A 6027-nucleotide genomic window follows, 5' to 3' on the forward strand; every position below is an offset into this window, starting at 1 on the left:
CTCAAAGAAAATAATGACTCACCTTTCTTCGTAGTTCTTAACAAAACCAGCAAGTGATTAGCGGTAAATATTTTTTTCCAGCATCATAATATATGGACTCATCGTGAGCATACCCACATCACTGGTATGAAATTATATAATGGTGCTGACAGGCAATGACTCAAAAACTCCAGTGGGGATATTAATTGGGGGGTTGTTTCATGTATAATTGATTGAACATTTTCAGGTCTGTTGGGCTTATGAAAAATGATGGTCAGCCTGAGCGTTAAACATGGATTTCCAATATGAGTAATGGCATGACTCTCTCGTCGGCAGCGGCGAGGAACTTTACATGCCATTAATAAATGAAAATCATCACTGTCACCCATAATGCTGTGGTAACATTTAGGATCTCAATGGTTCAGATCACTTTTTTTTTTTTTTTCTTGTTTTCTTTTTTTGCATCTGCATCTCACCCGGGCCATTTGACATAAGGGGGTTTCGTGTTGTTAGAGCAACTGCAATCAGCTGTATTGCCATTCCACAAGGGCCCAATTGTCCTGAAAATAGTCATAAGCAGCACTACATACTGGGAGAAAATAACATTACTCGAGATCCTCATCTGCTGCTCTGGCAACAAATCTATTATAGGTGCAAAGGCTGAGCCAAACAAGGACAGTTCTGGTAGATAATCACCATCCTTGTGATTAGAGACCTATAGTGTTCACACGGCACAGGACACTGTAGTGTTCAGACAAGACAGTCGATATCTTATGGTGCTGCTGTCGTCCCTCCCTGCTGCCTTATCCCTCTAATGACACTATCACCATGAGTGGGTCCAGGCCATGAGTCTGACACTCAGCGTAAAAACAAAATTAATCACCTGTGACGTTAACTCTCACCACTTGATCACAATGGATCAAAATAGATCACCAATAGAAGTGACAGTAGTCACACAGAAACAGCTGTGCATTGAAAAGCTATAGACAGACGCTTCACTTATATCCATCTTCAAGTAAGCTTCTCTCATTATACTGCACAACATAAATCACACGATGAAAAGTACTTTTCTGGGGCAGTAATAACCCCAGTAGAAATTAGTCATGCTGAAGGACTTGAGGTCTTCTCGAGGCGCATAGACAACAACAATTTGCTTTGACACCACATTCTCTCAGAGGGAGTCAGAACAGATAAGGTGATGAGATTAGTTGTCTGTTCAGAGGCATTCATGAGGTCACTGAAGCACAAATCAATTATTCTTTACATGTTTTATATTGTCACCAATAGTAACACCCACTCTCCACATTCTATGTAACGTTTATTGCCAGACACTGTACAAACTGCAGAGTTACAGCGTTCTAATGCAATGAAGGATATGAACTGATCCAATTCTTTTTTTTTTCTTTTTTTTTTTTTTAGGTTTTTCAAACGTTAAAAGGCCCTCCCATAGGCAGAAATGATGGGAGTCTGCCCCCGTCATTAGCTTACATCATTGTAAACATGTAATTTATGTAACATGATAATGTGCATTGAAAACACTTATGTCAATTTGTAAAAACAGGCCAGTTGTTGAATTAATAATTAAAACAGACAGGGGGCAGCATATCATCAGAGTAGCCGCTAAATGCTGTTAGCTATTTAGCTCAGTTAGCTGTGCAGCTAGCGGTGTGGACTATGAGCTCTGGAACCACGGGACTGTTGGTGTTTACATCTCTTGCACAGGAGCTTCGGATGGAATCAGACCAGGGCTAGTTGGTTATAACCTTAGTGGATATTTCTGTAACATGAAACATCGATGTAATAACATCAAAATGGTTATTTCCATCACATTCTGTAGATAAATAAAAGTATTTTGCACCTTTAAAGATGCAAAACAATGTTTGCAAGTTTGGTTGGGCCCGGCCTTAAAATGCCTCGCGGTGGTTCATTTAGCTGCCTACCAACCCTGCACCCCGCAACAATGCAGTACCATTATTAGTATTGGCAGCCACATCTTATAACAAAGTGGTACAATCCCAATGTTATCCAGTAGTTTAAAAGTAGTCATCAGTGTTTCTTCTTTGTACATTTAATACACTGCACCTCAGTTGCTTCTGAGAAGTTTTTCTGTTCTGTTTTTCTTCCCTTTACCTGAAATATCTCAACATAACTTTCAGGTCGATTTCAGGTTCATTGGCAGTTTCAGATGAGAAGCTTATATTTTATAACAGCAAAGATAAGACTGGCTCCCTCTGTGAAAGAAAAAAAATGTAATCTTGGGCCAGAGAATCATGGTGTCATAGTTGTAACTGCTGTGTCTGCTTTAATCTCCGCCACACATCATCTCCCTCTGTTCCCCCTCACATTTCATGCCTGCTTGTTGATTGCCTTAAGGCAAAAATGCCCCTAAAAAATAGATCTTTGGGCCCGTCTTTTTTAATAGGGTTGTCATTTTTCAAATAATGCCACAACATCTTCACAACTTCATTTCCTGTTAGCCAATCTAGCGGCTAGCGGCTATCAGATGGATAGCCGTGAAGTTTTAATCATTCCGCAGCTAAAATCTGATAACTGATCTGACTGACTAAACAACAATTCTCTCAAGAGCAGCTTCGGGCAGCTAAGAACGTACATTGCTGCATTTGCTGCTGCAAACACTGGTTAACGTTACTGTGGCTTGCGAGCCCTGCTGAGAAAAACAGAATAGACCTGCACCAAAACACAACATATGCTGGTCACCAGCAAGACCAGCATTATACCTCAGCATCAGCATATTAGCACTGTCAGTGTGAGTACATGCTGATGTTAGCTTTTAGCTCAAAGCACCAATGTGCCTAGCAGAACTTCACAGAGCTGTTAGCATGGCAGTCTCTTACTCATGTTTCAACATAGTCGTTGGGGATAATTGAGTCAAAACTTTTGTAGCCTTTATTTTTCTCTGTTTTCTAATTAAACCATGAAGGCTTAAACTCTCGAGAGGTAGCGCAAGCACCCTAATGAGCCCTAACTTAAGACATCTTACATTAAACTGATAGGATTTTTACTCGGCGCTACGATAAGTGCAACCCGCGGTTTGCATTCTACGACACTTCGAGGACATCATTAACTAAATCCTTGAAACCCTGTGTTTTGCTTTCACACCGCAGACCTGCCCAGCCTCCCAAAGTAGTGGCATCCAGCATGAACAGGGTCACTGTAGTGACCAGCGTGCTGCATCCCTTCCTCATTCTGGTGACAGCTCATTTTCAGAGCCACGGCTTTAGCACTGAAAGAGCAGAGGGCCCTATAATGATCAGCTTTTAGCGCTGGCACCGGGCAGCTGAATAAGCCATCAGGCATCATTAGGCCCTGCTGGGGAAAACAATCTCTCCATTCCCATCGGTGCTCCCAAACAGGAGAACTCTTTGAGAGAAACACATCAGAGATACTTCAACCTGCGTGTTGTGTGTGCTACAATGCTTTTCTCGATTGCAGCTGGCATCATTCACAGTCAGAGACTCCCAGTTCCTGATGATGTAGCTCCTTGTGGAACTTTTTAAAGGAGAATTTATCGTAAACATCTGGCTGTCAACACCCACAAATCCGTATGCAAAAATATCTGTTCTAACAAATATAAGGCAGCGACTGATAAGCAGCAGGTAGACGTGAAATCATACAAACATTCTCAATTGAGGAGAGGAGAGTCACTTCTGAAAAGGCACTAATGATGTCTCAACAGAGTGATGCAAACCTACTGGATACTCACAGAGACAGGCCCATTATTCCTACTGGGTGTGCACTTTCCCCGGAACATTTTTTAAAATGGTTATTTTTATATTTATTTTACCTTCAAAATGCCTCAGCTAGTCAACCATACTGCATTTGTTCAGGGCTCTGGATACAGCCCATCTAAAATGTCACCACTAAACAAATTGAGCCCGGCTGACAGAGATGAATAAGGCTGCTGCGGGCGCTGGTGTTCAGAGTCGCCGGGTTAATAAAGTACAAGTACATGTCTACGGACTGCACAGAACTTCCATCTCCGCTTTTCAAACAAAACATGTACACCCACTGTGTAATGTATCAAATACGACTTCAGGAAGTGTATGTCGAGTGGTTTTCCTCACTTCTAGAATTAAAGTGTTTATGTTCTCCTATATTTCCAGTTTATACGGGTACATTCTATTAACGATTTGCCATCAACTGTCCCCTCAATCTGTGAAACCTTTCATTTTAAAAGATCACTCCACTCCTTTTTTTTCCACAAATCGATTTTGTTCGGCATAATATAACTCTGTTGATTGTGTTTGTTGTACGCTGCTTTTTTTTTTTTGTCAGCGGGGAGTCACTGCACAACCTGCCTGTTCGCACCTTCCCTCAGAAGCGTAATTCGAGCGCTGAGTGTTAATTTGGCCTGTCTGGGCTGATCAGCGCTGGGTTAGTGAGCTGCTTGATGCTAACCGTTTGTAAATCTTGCCTTGTACAGGATGAAAATGAGCTCTGACACATCTGTGAAACACAGATACAATCAAAGTGATCATGTAGCGGTCAGTGACTGAAAGAGCTTACATCGATGGTTAGATCATCCAGTGCATGTATTTGTAGGTAACATCTCAAATAGTCGGGTATTGAGTAAATTTACAAAATAATACAGTGAAGACAGTAGAGTAGATTTTGTATTTACTGCTCAAAAATAATCTACTTACAGTAAATAATTGGAAAGATAAAATCTCTTCTTTCTAGTTTAATTTCCTGGAGACTCTCTAAACACACCTTAGACATTTAAAGGTGCATTATTTGATTTTTGTCCACTTGGGGGCAGAAAAACAAAATTAAAAAACTGCTGGCAGTTGATCTTGCATGCTATCATCATATAAAATTGTCATAGCGATCTTATTAGCAAATCCGTTACCTGTTAGACGAATCATCCTCATGTCCTAACAAACAGTCTCTTACAGTTGGAAACTGGCAGTTCTGAATTGCAAAGATACGTGAAACCTTCTAAATCTGCCTCTTTCTGTTTTTATTTTCAGGTAACGTGTAAAGATATCCAGTCAAACACACTGGTCCGACCTATTCGTCAACAGGATGTTGCTGTAAATAAACATTGTGATTAGGCCAATGGGAACAGAGAAACTTACGTTTTGGTCTGTATTAACTCCTGAGGAAAATATCTAGCTATGAAGTGTCACAGATATTTCACTTTCCTCTGTAGCTTGCCGCTAAATTTGCCTGTTTTGATTATATGTTTTTAATTGGCTTAATTAATTGTCCAAAATAATGTCTGTGTTGCATACCACTGGTGATATGTGTGCCACAGTTTGAGTATTGTGGTTTTAGAGCACCATATAAACAGAGTTTCTTGAAATTAAAATGTAGAAGTGCCTTAAACCTACATTCTTTCTAATGGCCATCAGGGGAAGTTCCTCTCGAATGAAAACAAAATGTATGTAAGCTGATGAAAGAATTAAGATACTTCTCACTTGATTTATTAACTCAGTCAAAAAAGTTTCTTCATGACTTTATGATCTCAGATGCAGGTTTCAGGTCTCTTCAATGAAGCAAAATGTTCATTTTGTATATAATGTTCCCATTTAAACTAAAATAGATGATAAAGCGAGACGTGCTGCAGGGCATGGCGATCTTGTGATAGACATGTCAATACCATGATGTGTACTAGGGCTCTCAGTCAGAGAGAGAGTCAGGATATCTTCCCCCGCCTCTCATTCAAATGGCTCCAAAAAGAAGACAAAAAAAAGGAAGATGCCTTGTCTTAAATTTAAAACGGAGGATTTAAAAAAAAACAGTAGCTGGCTGACGCAGCGGTGGGTTTAGATTATGTCCAGAGCTTGTTTTCTAAAAACGGCTTCCTGCTGTTGCTTAAATGGGGCCAATTAAGTAGTGAGAATGGACCATACACCCAAAACAATTTACTAAAATAGGCTAAAATGCTCCGTGTAATAGCAGAATTGGTTGATGATACTCTGTGGGCTTGACTCTACAACTGACCAATTCCATATTACTCATAATGGTTTGATTATTCCATAACGTATGTAAAAAATCTTTTACTTGATGTCCGCCAGTACTTTT

This window comes from Acanthopagrus latus, chromosome 7, assembly GCF_904848185.1.
Source record: "Acanthopagrus latus isolate v.2019 chromosome 7, fAcaLat1.1, whole genome shotgun sequence".
Taxonomy (NCBI): domain Eukaryota; kingdom Metazoa; phylum Chordata; class Actinopteri; order Spariformes; family Sparidae; genus Acanthopagrus; species Acanthopagrus latus.